Genomic DNA, 16,353 nt, shown 5'->3' on the forward strand with positions numbered 1-16,353 from the left:
GAATCCCAAAATGAAATTAAAACCATGTAGGTGCCAATATATATATTCAATAGATATGAGACTAAATTAAACTAATTGACATTTTATTAATATTCTGCTGTTTGTTCCCGCAGAGTTAAAACCATACTCGAGATCCTATTATATGAAGATATACTCTGGACCATCTGGTAGCCAAACATTTCAGATTATAAATAAGTCATTTTTGTTAATTATTTATTTGGGAATTTTTGTTTATTATACAAAAATCTGGAAAAGAAGAAGAAATAGGATAGTGTGCTGGGTTTTATACTGCAAACATTTTTTTGCAGAAAAGTCTGGTGGAGACGGGAGAAGGCTCTGAATATTTATTTGAATTAGAAAATAACTTCTGAACTGATTCTAGTTTTCAGCCCTTTTGACTCCACTTTGTGTGAGCATATATGCACATATGCACTTAGCAGAGCAAACAATAAAAAGCAGAAAATGTTTAATTATAATTATAAAATTGAAAAAGGAAGAGAATGATCTGTTCATTATAAAGAACACAGAAGAACATACAATTTAATTTATATCCACAGAGACACTATTTATTGAAAAAAAAAAAAAAAAAAAGGAAAAATAGAAAACAGGGTTAATGATTATGAAGTTCTGGGATGGTTAATGAAGGAAATCTGCAGGCTCTTCATCATTGGAGGTCTTCAAGAAATTATTAACATCTATCTGGAATGATGTGAGTAGAACTGATCTTTCCTTGAGGAGCTAGACTTGAGTCCTTGAGGATGGACTATTTGGTTTCTCAACATATCTTCCAGCTCTGTTTTCTGAATTAGATATTACTCTCTGTACATTACTGATAACTGCTATAATTTTTAAGTTCAGCCTTCAAGCAAATTCTTTAACACTGTGAGACATAAAAAATCATGAGATTTGGCTAGTGATCAGTTTCAAAAGAAAAGAAAAAGTAACAATCAAATAAATAAGGACCAAAGTTCATTAGGTTCATTTAAAACCCTGAGAATTATTCACTCTGTCTGATATCTTATATTCCCATGAGCTTTAAAAATGTACATGTTGGAGGAACAGAAAAGATTACAATGTCCAAGAATCCTTGGTAAATTGGATGGTTATTTGTCATTGGCCTTTGAAGCAATGAGAATACCCATTTCTGAGCATTTTGTGTAACCCAGTTCAACCATGACCATCCAGATATGGATGCTTTCAGTTCCAAAACCAAAGGAAAGCCTGAGGAAATGCTTATTGGTTTGCAAAATCACGTTCCAAAATTTTTTTAAAACAGTCTGACAACCCAGCTAACCCATTTCTTGGGGGGTAATATAAGCTGCTAGCTCTTTGTTACATAGATGTGTGTTTGCATAGCAAGATGTACCAAACGCAGAACTGTAGACAATCGATATTACAACATGCCCTGCCCTCGCTCCTCTCTCTCCCCCCCCCCCCCCCCATCTCCAAATAATTTGGGATGTGACCTTCTCTTTATCCAGGATTAAAAAGCCTTTTTAAATAAAATTTCCTTCTATTTCCTCCCACATTTTTGCAGATTCTTTTGCAGAAACTAGATCTACTAGTCCAGCCAACATCACAGAAAAATATTGTTTAGGATTTAGGAGTATTATTCTTCCCCCACAGACTGCAGAGATGGATCTGCTTCTTCCCTGCAGAGCTAAGAAACTAATTTGCATGATGTTGAAAAAGAGACACCTATTCTGATGACTTTTCTCTTGAATGCTTTATGTGTAGAGCTGTGTTCATTCCCTTCATGGGGACCATTATTCAGGAAATCTGAGTGACTAACTGTGCCCAAGTATTTACATTTCAATATTTTATTAAATGATCGCTTAGTATTATCCACTCAGTACAACTGGAGCCAACTATCAGACTCCCTTAAGACTAAGAGAGGCAAATCTACAGAAGACTGATTTTTATTTATTTATTTATTTATTTTTAAGACAATCTGTAGTCCTTAAAGTGCAGACATGCACCAAATACGTTACTGCAGCCTTGAAGTAAATGCAAACACACTAACAGTTCTTCAGCACACATTGTTGGCTTTGGAGTCTGGCACAATTCTGAGTGATGCTGATGATGATCCAGGAAAGGGACAAATTACAGATAAGAATTTGGAAACATTATTCTTTCATCACATTCATTTTTTTGTTGTTTATCTGTTAATATTGTGAGCAGCTCACTTGCTTCATTGCTGGTATATTTGGGTGTAATCATGATTACAGAGAGCCAGAAAGGGCTAGGTATCTTAGTTTGCCAAACATTGTAAAAGGATAAGCATATTTTCTTTATTTGCCTTTAAACATCTAAAAGTATAGACTTCCTTATATTTGGCAATAAATATTATATACAATTCCAAATATACTATGAGGCTAACCTTTGGCAATGGTATGTATTTTAAGATGACTTCTCACAATCTCATCCTGGTCAACAGGAAGAATTGTGCCCATCCATAGCTGGATGTGGTTCAGGGATTCATTTTATGCTTTCAGAGAGCTGTGGCATAGTGGATTTCATTACAAAGACTGTATGTTTGATCATACAGAATAGGAAATAGTGGCCAGAACTAGACTGAAAACCTGGCACTATCACTTCAAAGGCAAGAAGTAGAAAAGAAAAATAAAGTTATCTTCAGAGCAGCTTTTGTACCTGCACACACTAAGGTTAATCAAATCTTATGCTTCACAGTATATGGTTGATTAACTTGTGTGTCTGGAAGCACGTCCCCTTATTTGCCATTCTACCCTTAGCCACTGTGGGGCAAAGTTCATGTTGGTTCTAGGATATTTTTGTTATTTTTTTCCATTACTCGCTTGCCACAGAAACTTCCAAAACTAGTGGTAGCACTGAGAAGTGCTTTATGCAGAACAGCTCTCTTTCAGCAGGGAGACTGGTAAATCTGGAAGATTTTATATGTATTAAAATATAAAAAATGTTTTCCCTGCATTACAGTGAAGTGCCTGCCTTCTTATCAAACCTTATAACAAAAAATAGAATGTTCTTCTATAAGCTCTGATGTAGAGAATTCCTTTCCCTCCTTCCATCTGTGAAATATGAATATTAGGATATATTTACACTGTAATTTAAGACATGGAGAAACTGAGTCAAGTGTTTTGCTTGCTTGGCTGTTTGTTTGTTTGTTTAATTAATTTATTTTTTCACATATAGCTAAATAACATCTAGATGAATGTCTGGGTTATCAGGACTCCCAGCTCCTTCCTCCCTTCTTCTGCCTCTTTTTCTTTGTGAGACCATCTTCTTTCTATTGTTCTTCAAAGTCCTGTGTTAACCTGCCTATTTTGGCATTCATTTCTCTTCTTTTGAGTTATTGTGACATGCATATTCTGAAGGTACTAAGTCTTTCCATTCAGGATAACCCTACCAACTTCATTAATATTCTGGAAATTTACTCTTGGTGAAGACTTGGCCATGGTGTCTGTAAGAATTTATGATGGTAATACATTGGAATTACAGCATTTATAATTTCATAAAGGGATACGAGTCATTTGCAATGTAATTACTGGGGATATGAGTACCTGTGTGCATGTCTGGCCTTACTGAGCATCAAAGGGTGAAACACGTACATGAGATGCCCGTCACATGAAACTACATACCATTCAACATCATCGGTGAGGTACAGGCTGTTTGAGAGCACTGCTTGGCTGTGCTTCTCATGTTATGACCTGAGTCCAGCATATTTCAAGTAATTCAGGTGTTGAAGGATTTTATAAAGTGGATTTTTCACTAAAAAGATAACCTTAAAAATGAAGTGGGCAAAACTCTAACCTTGAACTGAGCATGCGGAGAAAGCAAGGATCATGTGTCAGAGAGAATAATATTCTCTCTGTTTTGTATCTGTAGATATCAAGTGATCTTGAACTTCACCATGGGTTAATTATTCTGCTCTGATAGTCTTGGGATAGGAAATGTATTCTTGCTTTCTGAAGTCCACTGGGGGAAAGAGATGGAGAAGCTTTAGGCAAGATGTTGCTTCCATCACTCAGATAATCTCCCCTCTTCAGTGCCTTGAAGAAGGTGAGTCTTAGGTAATCCCTGACCATTGTCATTTGCTTCCCATCTGCTTAATAACAATGAGAAATAAAATATCACTTTGCAATAGCTAAATCCTAATGAATTTGTAGGGAATTTTGCCAAAAGATTTCTGGATTTGTGTCCTGAACTATTCTCACCTTAAAGAATCTAAAAACCTGTAGCCTGAAGTGACATAGCATGAAAACTACACAGGTCTGGTATCTGCTGGATGTACTACTATCACACAAAAAATAACAGTCATTAGCTGTAGATTTCTTGATGGGGCACATAGAGGAGGGTGTGAAAAAAAAAAAAAAAAAAAAAAAGCCAATCCTGAAACTGAAGAAAATGAAAAGTAGCTACTCTCAGACTGCAATACATCTGATCTTCTAGGTCTGACCTTACTGCTTTGATAAAAAATATATATGGATCATAGGGCTTTTTCTGGTCATAGATTGCCATGGTTTTATTCTTATGGCTTATTCTTATACCTTATGGAGGAGAAAACAACTTTTTCATCTAACTTTTACAGAGCAGCACAGAGAACCTTTTTTATTTTCCATAGCAAAAATGTCAAAATGTCAATTGTAATTCTTCCCCTTTTCAACTATAAGTTCATTTGAAATGATGAATTAACTTTTATTAAATTACATTTCCAGGTTTAAAAATGTTTATATTTTTACTTCAGTGAAGAAAGCAGAAATGCATTGCCTCTTAACCTATGTGCCTGCTTGCAACACATTTTCAGCCAACAGAAAGAGGACAGAATTTGATGAAGCATAGGCAATTATTATATGTTACACCAGATTTTTAGAATAGCTTTTTGTATTTATTTATAATGTTTATCAGTACTGTAATACTAATTTAACCTCTCTGAAAAAATTGTGTCATCAGGATTGTAATGAATGATACATTGGAAAATAGGGGATTGATAATATTTTGCCATTTCAATATGGTCTGAAATTCTAGTTTAGATCTACAGTTAGGAATTATTTATATGCTCTTATGTCATATCAATTTAAATAATATTCAACTCATCAAGGCATAAAAAATAATGTTAATATTAAAGTTTCTATTTAAAATTTGCTAATTGCACATGAAAGGGTTATATCGGCTGCATTTGGGTTTTTTTAAATTTAATTTTATTGTATTAGAAAATCTATGAGGTTAAATCTGCAGAAATTATTGCTTTTAAATGTTGTATAATAAGAATCTTGCTGCTGTTATGAGCACTGAAAAATGTGCCTTCATCTCAAATAAGCCTTGTTAAAGCTACAGTTCTGGAACTGCCAGGATTTAATACTGAATTTGGGCCTAATCCAGTTCAGCTTTACTCATGTGAGTAGCTCCATTGTCTCTGAAGAAATTTGTGCCTAAGAAGGGGTCATTACAGATCTCTGTGCACAGCTATTGATCCTAGAAGAGGAAGGGATGAATTCCCTAGAATGGGAAAGGACAGGGAAGAGATGGGTGAATTCATAATCTCCACTAGTTTACGCAATGACTCCCTAATGTATGACGCCTCTGAGATACCTCTTTGATCTAGAGGTGATCTTGGTCAAGAACTGGATAACAAACTGCAGTCTCTGATAAGGTATTAGAGGAAGCTAAAAGTATCTTACCCCTGTCCACACACCTGGATCAGACAGACCATGTTGCAGGCTTGCAAGAGGGGCAAGGATTAGGTAGCTCCATGCAGGTGAGAGAAGACCCAGCTGCCCTTGGGCTGCTCTGCACTGCTAAGGGCCAAACTCAGAAAAGCACATTGTCAATAACAGTTCGCTTGATTAGTCCCCTTAGGGGAAATCACCAGAAGTGGTTCACTCCCATGGGAAAGGAAAATATTAAAACAAATCTGCACCTATTGACTACTGAAGTCATGTGGAAAACACTGATTGACTTCACCATCAGCAGGAAATGGCCCAATATTACTGGAAAACGTATAGGACTCAAGTGAGTGACTTTGCTTTTTGTAGTGCCAAACAACAAATCAAATTATCTTGCTTTTTCCTTTAGGCACAGAGATACTGGACTGATTCTGTACTCGCTTTCATATGGTGACATAAATCCATGGGAAAGTTCTTGATGGCAGCAGGATTACATCATCATAGTGAGATTAGAACAGAATCAGTCCCACTTTTTGGGACTGATACTTTAGAAATGCAGAAGATTAAATGTTTCAAATTTCCAGTGGACCCGTCCACATTCAGCCAAGGTGAACTTTTAATCTTTAGCCCTTGATAAATCTGAAACAGTGGAAAAATTTGCTTTAGATAAGAATCAAAAAGTTAGGATTCTTATCCAAATTTGAAGGTCCTGAGTTTGAGCAATATTTCCAGAAGTCTTCCCAGGACAGACAACCTCCCCTATTAGATCATTTTTGTGTTCTATTTGGTTTCATGGAAAGAAACAATAATCAACTAAGTAATCATTTTAATGGTAAACAATTTCTAAGTTTTCAGAGAAATTTCTTTAAAACAGAAAGTGGGAGCTTTTATCTCATAACAATTTTTGTTTTGTTTTGTTTTGTATACATATGTACATGCACACCTAAGTACAAGTATATTTAAGGTTCTCCCTGATATTACTGTAAGTATTTCCCTCAAATCTTTAGTACTCCATTGGCAGGAACACTTCTGAGCTCCAACAATGATACCGATGGCTGAGAGAGATTTGTTTCATGCTGGCTAATTAAGCACACGAAGGCCATGTAAAGGATTGGTTCTATCATCACAACAGCCTGTCCCCTGCAGGGTTAAGAAGAAGACGTTAAATGATCACCTATCCCAAACACCAAATGACAGTTTTGAGGTAGCAAAGGAAGCCTAAGGTTACTGAGGGATAGACTTCATTTCTGGCTTTGCAATCAGAGTAATAAAACAGTTGAGGAAAATCACCTTCTAAAAGCTTAGGGAGGTCTAAATAGAATTTTGCAGCGCTTCTTCTTATGTGTTTGCCAGAAATGCTCCTTGGGAGAAATTCTCATTTCGATGAATGTTCAAGCTATGCAAATCCTGAGCTCACAGCTGACACCCCTTGCAAGCCCTGCCTGCCCACCTCTAGGGATGAATTACCCCTCCGGTACAAATTACACATGCACACCAGATGGGGTGAATTGAATGCTCTAACAGTAACAGAGGGAGGATGATCTTGTGTTTAATATGAAGGTCAGGGACTCGAGAGACTTTGATTCTATTCCTGGCTCTGCCCCAGACCTTGTATAACTTTGGGTGACTTGTTTAATCGTTCTGCCTTGGTTCTTCTCACCTATAAAATGGGAATGGTAATGTTGCACTATGTTGTCAAGGCGTGGCAAAATTAAATGACTGCTTATAAGATATACTGCAACGTATATCTGAAAGAGAATGTAGATAGGCCATTTATTAATGCTAATAACCATTTCAGGCAGGATCTTTAACTTTCTGTATGTCTTCTAAAAATTACATATATTCAATTTTATGAGTTTATTTTTAGGGGTGCTTTGAGGTAATTTCTCTCTATGAATCTGAAGAAGACGTGGAAAGTAAGGGTCTGAGAATATCTACATAAATAAGTGTATTAATGTGCATACAAGTACATATAAATACAAACACTAGATGATTGACTTTAAAAATACTGATAGGGTAATAAGAAGACAAGAATTGCTCTGTGGTACTCCAAATTACTTTTCTCTTCAAATGCTACCAAAAAGACTATGAAGAAAGGAGTTTATCTTTTGGGAATTTTATTTTTTATTTTGTGTGTGTGTTTGTGTGTGTGTGTGTGTGTGTGATGGTAATATGCTTTTTGCTTTTTGAAATCTATGTTGTGTGCAACTCAATTTCACAATAAAGTATTCGAGTGATCCAGTTAGAATATTTCCCTACCCCTCTCAATCTCTCCCTTTTAAAATAATGTTACAGCAAAATATGTGACTGCTTCAGCATATTTATTTGACATTTTGTTTCCATACAGACCCGTTAACGATTTTTTTTTATTTGTTACATTCTTTCCCCTGTACCCAGAATACAGTTTCTGGTGTTGATTAGACAATTTCAACCCTAAAAATATCTCTCTACCCTAAGGGAAGGAAACACGCATATTTACTAAATTATAAAGATAGTATTCTAGTATTCATGAATGACAGTTTTCTAAACATGAAAGGATGTTCTCTGGATTAGAATACCAGCAACTTTGTTGTTATATAGGATCTCTACATCTGTGGATGTCAACGTATTTTCTGGAAAGCAATTACTTAATCAACCCTAATTATCCTGTCTTGCCACTGCTACAGTCAGAGATTTATTTTATTTTATTTTATTATTTTTTTCCCCCACTCATTTCAATGGCAACTGAGGTCAGGTTGTAAGATTAGTGCTCTTGTAATTTGTCCACTGCTAACTCTCCCCAGAACAAAGCAGCTATGTAGCTCTCTCTTTCGCAGACTCCACTGTCTAACAGCTTCATCCAGGTAACTTCCTGCATACTGATCTCTTTCTGAATTCAGCAAGATACCTCTGAGGGAGGCTTAGCAGGATCCAGCCCCTTGTAATCAAATGCCCTCTCTGATTTGCTCTTGTTGGTAAAGTTTCAGTTATCAAATATTCTGATACAAATTCTCGCCTGGACTGAGAAGAGATTTATTTTAATGGAACAGTATCAAGGCCCCCTTTTGTTCCTCCCCCCATACACCTAGGAAAGGAAGGACATCCTTTTTCTCCCTCAATGAGCCTGCAAATCACTATTCCCCCTGGAGTCTGAATATCTATTCAAAAAAAGTAGCTAACTCAGATCTGTTCTCATCTTCTCGTTCCTATAATTAAAGTTTTAAATCCTCAGCTGTAGAGGTCAAATAGCACATGTAGAACATTCACACTCCAGCTTACTGACTGTCAGCACAGGGCCAAATCCTTAAGTTTTTATGCAGTCAATTGGGTTGACAGAATTTTTCTCTGAGTTAGGGCCAGATTCAGCCTATTCCCATTTTGCAGATCAGTAAACTAAGGCACAGAATGATTAGGCAGCATACATATGGGCTGTCTAGACAGGCCCTTTTAAACATTTTGGTGTTAAATCTGGGTTTTCAAATATTAAAAACACCATTATTGTTACTAAATGGCTGAGTGCAAAGGTAAAATAATTCACTGTGTGAGAGCAAAAGACTATGACTAAAGATTTACTGGATTTGCTTAATTCATTCTACCAAAGATTTTGATACTGATGGACTTTGTAACCTCTTTGATGCTTTAGACTCCCACTATGCAGCAGTGATAAAAATGGATCTCTGTAAATATTTACTAAAGACAAACCCTTCAAGACAAAAGGAACTCGCCATGAAAATAATTTATATGCACTTGCATGTAAGGTATACACATATATGCTTGTATGGCTTCAAAGAGAACTGAAATATATGCAAATTATATGTTTGAGTTAGTTCAGCAAATTGCGCCCCATTCATGCCTGCCCACATATGCAGCCTACATATTATGAATCTGCCATGTGATGGAGAGGTGGCAGCTTTTTCTGTGTAAACCTGCTCTTACACCCACACATCAGATACAGCATAGAGGTAGTCAGTCATTTGCATCCTCTATCTGTCATCTCTGTAGACAATAAAATGTAGAAAAAAAATCATATTCTTCACATTAAGAGCACAAAGAAGTGTAGAAAACTTCTGAACACTGGGGGCTTGTACATACTGTAAACTGCAGACAAAAAAAAAAAAAGTAGATTGAAATAGAATTAAGTTTGAATTTGGTTGTATCAATATAATGGCATAAGACTATCACCATTTGGTAATTATTACCCCCAAAACCTCCTTTTTAAACCTAGAAACTAAAATGTGGAGAGAGATAAAAGCAGAAGAGTGATAAACAAACCAGATTAAAACTTCCAGGTTAAAGCTCTACATCAGCTCAACTTTCATCTTTACAGATAATGAGCACAATATATATAATTATCATCAACATATGTTAACTTGTTACTAAATTAAATTGACTTTGAAATGTTATATTAGATGATTTCTTTTATTTGATTTTTCTCATGGTCCACACTGAGTTTCCACGCCCACCTAAACTAATTCCTATACACGCTGACTCTCTACTGGTAGAGCTTTGTGGTGAACCTACTGATGCACTATTGTTGCACCCACCAAGCACTACATGTTAGTTGATATTCAAATTCCTCCCAATGTTTCTTCTACTGCTTATCTTTTTCCTGATAAAGGCATGTTTTCTGGGCTATTGTCCTCTCCTTGAATATTTTCTGGGAATAGTGGTCCAAATTCATTTGACCTATGTTCTGTTGACTACCTGAGGATCTCATCTGGTTATAATCTTTCAACTGAGAGGAAAACATCCATGTACGTTCTATAATTTAAGTGACTGTTGCTGTATTAACACGATCATGCTTCTAACAAAGCTCTCCTGTAAGGAGATATATAACCTCAGGTGTAATGAAGGCAGGTGATTGCAGCGAGAGACAAAACAAACAAAAAAAACAAACAAAAAAAAGCATTTCAGCTTTACTCACTTGAGAATGTAGCCTGTTACACTCTCATGTTTAGTCTCTTTTGCATTTCATTTTGCCTATCCATATCACTATTAACAAAAAGTGATGGTCTTTATTAGCATAAAATAATTATTTATCAAAATTTATCATTTATCAAAAGGATAAGGTAATGGCCCAGCTGAAGTGCATCTACACCAATGCACGCAGCATGGGTAACAAACAGGAGGAGCTGGAAGCCATCGTGCAGCAGGCAGGCTACGACTTGGTTGCCATCACGGAGATGTGGTGGGACCACTCTCATGACTGGAGTGCTGCAATGACTGGCTATAAGCTCTTCAGAAGGGACAGGCAGCATGGCAAGGGTGGTGGTATGGCTCTCTATATTAGAGAGTCTTTCGATGTTGTAGAACTCAAGGCTAGGAATGACAAGGTCGAGTCCTTTGGGTTAGGATCGGCAGGGACAACAAGGCTAGCGTCCTGGTCGGGGTCTGTTATAGACCGCCAAACCAGGATGAGCAGATGGATGAGGAGTTCTACAGGAAGCTGACAGAAGTTGTGAAATCATCAGCGCTTTACCTCGTGGGGGACCTCAACTTCCCTGACATATCCTGGAAGCACAACACAGCCCAGAGAAAGCAGTCTAGGAGGTATCTGGAGAGCGTGGAAGATAGCTTCCTGACGCAGCTGACTAGTGAACCTACCAGGGGTGGCGCCCCACTAGACCTTCTCTGCACAAGCAGAGAAGGACTGATGGAGGATGTGATTGTCGGGAGCTGTCTTGGGTAGAGTGACCACAAAATGGTGGAGTTCTCTATTCTTGGCAAGGCCAGGAAGGGGACCAGTAAAACCGCTGTATTGGTCTTCCGGACAGCTGACTTTGTGCTGCTGAGGACACTAGTTGGTAGACTCCCTTGGGAGGCAGTTCTGAAGGGCAGAGGAGTCCAGGAAGGCTGGCCGCTCTTCAAGAGAGAAATCTTAATGGCACAGGAACGGTCTGCCCCACGTGCCCAAAGGTGAGCCGGTGGTGAAGAAGACCAGCCTGGCTCAAGAGAGAATTGTGGCTTGAGCTTAAGAGAAAAAAGAGGGTTTATAATCTTTGGAAAAGAAGGCAGACCACTAGGGAGGACTATAAGGATGTTGCGAGGCTGTGCAGGGACAAAATTAGGAAGGCCAAAGCTCACCTGGAGCTCAATCTGGCTACTGCCGTTAAAGATAACAAAAAATGTTTTTATAAATACATCAACACAAAAAGGAGGACTAAGGAGAATCTCCATCCTTTACTGGATGCGGGGGGAAACTTAGTTACAAGAGATGAGGAAAAGGCAGAGGTGCTTAATGCGTTCTTCGCCTCAGTCTTTAGCAGCAATACTGGTTGTTCTCTGGATACGCAGTACCCTGAGCTGGTGGAAGGGGATGGGGAACAGGATGTGGCCCTCACTATCTGTGAAGAACTGGTTGGTGACCTGCTACGGCACTTGGATGTGCACAAGTCTATGGGGCCCGATGGGATCCACCCAAGGGTACTGAGAGAACTGGCAGAGGAGCTGGCCAAGCCGCTTACCATCATTTATCAACAGTCCTGACTATCGGGGGAGGTCCCAGTTGACTGGCGGCTAGCAAACGTGACGCCCATCTACAAGAAGGGCCAGAGGGCAGACCCGGGGAACTACAGGCCTGTCAGTTTGACCTCAGTGCCAGGGAAGCTCATGGAGCAGATTCTCTTGAGAGTCATCATGCAGCACTTGCAGGGCAAGCAGGTGATCAGGCCCAGTCATCATGGGTTTATGAAAGGCAGGTCCTGCTTGACAAACCTGATCTCTTGCTATGACAAAGTGACATGCTGGGTGGATGAGGGAAAGGCTGTGGATGTGGTCTACCTTGACTTCAGAAAGGCTTGTGACACCATCTCTCACAGCATTCTCCTCAAGAAACTGGCTGCTCTTGACTTAGACTGGCACACGCTTCGTTGGGTTGGAAACTGGCTGGATGGTCGGGCCCAAAGAGTCATGGTAAATGGAGCCAAATCCAATTGGAGGCCGGTCACTAGTGGCGTTCCGCATGGCTCAGTACTGGGGCCGGTCCTCTTTAATATCTTCATATCGATGATCTGGATGAGGGCATTGAGTGCACCCTCAGGAAGTTTGCAGATGACACCAAGTTAGTTGTGGGTGTTGATCTCCTTGAGGGTAGGAAGGCTCTGCAGGAGGATCTGGATAGGCTGCACCAATGCGCTGAGGTCAACTGCATGAAGTTCAATAAGGCCAAGTGCCGGGTCCTGCACCTGGAATGCAATAACCCCAAGCAGAGCTACAGGCTGGGAGATGAGTGGTTGGAGAGCTGCCAGGCGGAGAAGGACCTGGGAGTGATGGTTGATAGTCGGCTGAATATGAGCCAGCAGTATGCTCAGGTGGCCAAGAAGGCCAATGGCATCCTGGCTTGTATCAGAAACAGTGTGACCAGCAGGGCTAGGGAGGTGATCGTCCCCCTGTACTCGGCTCTGGTGAGGCCGCACCTCGAGTACTGTGTTCAGTTTTGGGCTCCTCGCTACAAGAAGGACATCGAGGTGCTTGAGCGAGTCCAGAGAAGGGTGACGTAGCTGGTGAGGGGCCTGGAGAACAAGTCCTATGAGGAGCGGCTGAAGGAGCTGGGCTTGTTCAGCCTGGAGAAAAGGAGGCTCAGGGGCGACCTTATTGCTCTTTACAGATACCTTAAAGGAGGCTGTAGCGAGGTGGGGGTTGGTCTGTTCTCCCACGTGCCTGCTGACAGGACTAGGGGGAATGGGCTAAAGTTGCGCCAGGGGAGTTTTAGGTTAGATGTTAGGAAGAACTTCTTTACTGAAAGGGTTGTTAGACATTGGAACGGGCTGCCCCGGGAAGTGGTGGATTCACCATCCCTGGAAGTCTTTAAAAGATGTTTAGATGTAGAGGTTAGGAATATGGTTTAGTGGGGACTGTTAGTGTTAGGTCAGAGGTTGGACTCGATGATCTTGAGGTCTCTTCCAATCCAACCTAGATAATTCTGTGATTTTGTGATTCTGTGAATTCTTCTTGCTAGCTTAAGTATGGCTGAAATCAGAAATAAAACTTCTGCAGACTTCTAAGACACAGGAACAGGTTTCGACCATAGTGCAACCATTCATATTGCAATATATGAAGATATAACCATAGAGATGACCTACCAAAATAAAGAATCAAACAAATAAATAAATGAAGAATAAGCTGAAGAAGCAGAAGCAGCAGAAGCAGAAGGAAGAAGAATAGGAAGGAAGAAGAAGAAGAAGAAGAAGAAGAAGAAGAAGAAGAAGAACAACAACAACAACAACAACAACAACAACAACAACAACAACAACAACAACAAGGAAGGAAGGAAGGAAGGAAGGAAGGAAGGAAGGAAGGAAGGAAGGAAGGAAGGAAGGAAGGAAGGAAGGAAGGGAGGGAGGGAGGGAGGGAGGGAGGGAGGGTGGAAAGAAAGAAAAGAAAGAAAGAAAGAAAGAAAGAAAGAAAGAAAGAAAGAAAGAAAGAAAGAAAGAAAGAAAGAAAGAAAGAAAGAAAGAAAGAAAGAAAGAAAGAAAGAAAGAAAGAAAGAAAGAAAGAAAGAAAGAAAGAAAGAAAGAAAGAAAGAAAGAAAGAAAGAAAGAAAGAAAGAAAGAAAGAAAGAAAGAAAGAAAGAAGAAGAAGAAAGAAAGAAGCAGCAGCAGAAGAAGGAAGAAAGAAGCAGCAGGAGAAGAAGAAAGAAGCAGAAGCAGAAACAGAAGCAGAAGCAGAAGCAGAAGCAGAAGAAGAAGAAGAAGAAGAAGAAGAAGAAGAAGAGGAAAGAAAGAAGCAGAAGAAAGAAACAGAAGCAGAAGACAAAGAAGCAGAAGCAGAAGACGAAGAAGCAGAAGCAGAAGACGAAGAAGCAGAAGCAGAAGATGAAGAAGCAGAAGCAGAAGATGAAGAAGCAGAAGCAGAAGCAGAAGCAGAAACAGAAGCAGAAGGAGGTGGAGGTGGAGGAGGAGAAGGAGAATATAGACACATAATCCCCACGACCTCCACCTCCTTATTGGGAATCAGGATAAAATCTCCGAAAAAATAAAAGCTTTCCAGTTCACTGTTAAGTAAAATATGCAGTGTCGGAATTCATTATAAACATCTTCTTTCTGCCAAGTGATAACACTTGTATTATACAAACAAGGGAATTTATAAGGAGGAGGTTTCAGTCAATAAAATCAATATCCATGAGTAAAATTTACTTTAGCCATATATTTTAGTTGGAATTCATGGGGAATAATTTATTTATTTTTACACAGATGTACAACAAATATCATAAATAGGAAAATCCTGTCACTTTTCTGTTTTGTAGAGCTCTGGATAAGAAAACAAAAATTTGGTATGTCACACAATGAAAAAGCACATCGGTCATATTCCATTTCTTCCTCTTTCAGAGTTCAGACATTGGCAATACTCACAGATGGCCAAAATAAATCTCAGAAGTTTTTCCATAAACAGAAGTCTCAGTTTCTACTATCTGAGTTCATTGATTAAGCTGTTTTATAGGATAATAAAATAAATTAAAATAAAATAAAATAAAATACAATAAAATAAAATAAATAAAATAAAATAAAATAAAATAAAATAAAATAAAATAAAATAAAATAAAATAAAATAAAATAAAATAAAATAAAATAAAATAAAATAAAATAAAATAAAATAAAATAAAATAAAATAAATAAAATAAAATAAAATAAAATAAATAAAATAAAACCACAAATAGAAAACATCACTTGCCCCAAAGCATTCCAGAGCTTCACTCTTCTGAAGAAGTTCATAAGTCATAACAAGAGGTGTGTAAACAGTGCTGGGCTCAGTCTATACCAGAGTAAGCAAAGTCTGTTGTCTGGATGGGGAAAGAGGAGGAAAGCACAGGTGACTCCAGTATTAGTCAGATCTTCACTGATGTACAAGAACCTTCAGACACACTAACCGGACCACAACTTAGGTCTCACGACTACTGTTGCACACGTTAAAGTCTGAGCTGCAAGAGAATGTTTCTCCATGCTTCCTGTGGAAGGAAAGAGTACTGGAAACTTGGATTATGTCAATCAAAAGAACAGTCTACCTTTATTTTGACCTTCTGAGAGTACAAAATCTGTCATGTGAATACTACAATTGAAGGCAACCAAGATACAGTAAGTATTTTGGGAAGGTGCCTGTATCTGGAGTGTAGTGGCAGCTGATTTGAATGGACAGAGGGAAATTCCCTCATCATTTACATTGAGAGCAAGAAGAGATCCCCACTAAAATGGACTGGAACGATAGGGAGATGGTGACAGTGCCTACACCATGTTCCACTCCACTGTCCTGGTCTAGGATGTGTACCAGTAAGTATATCAGGATGAATGATTGTAGAATTAAGACTGCTGGCAACATTTGGAATTACATTTCCCTTATATAGACAAAATATGACTAACACCTCGGATTATCTGATCATAGAGGTCACTTTTTTTTTTTTTTTAAATATTATCATTTTTACACTTTTGTCTTTACATAATATATTATCTAACAAATATAAAAATATGGCTAATAACACAATGATCCCAAAATGCAATCTACCTACCAAAAAAGTTCTACAGCATACAATTACAAAAAGAAATACATACCTACTTCTCTGTAAAAGCTCACATGGTCAGACACAAAAAGGAAAATACAGCTAAAATTAACTCCATTTAAGAGGTAGAATGTAGATCAGAAACTCTTCTCAAAAGTTCATAATTTCTCACCAAAAGCAATTCAAATATTAAACTAAATATTTTAAAAGAACAATCCACTTTTATTTTTTCTTTTGAAAAAC

This window comes from Anas platyrhynchos, chromosome Z, assembly GCF_047663525.1.
Source record: "Anas platyrhynchos isolate ZD024472 breed Pekin duck chromosome Z, IASCAAS_PekinDuck_T2T, whole genome shotgun sequence".
NCBI classification, from domain to species: domain Eukaryota; kingdom Metazoa; phylum Chordata; class Aves; order Anseriformes; family Anatidae; genus Anas; species Anas platyrhynchos.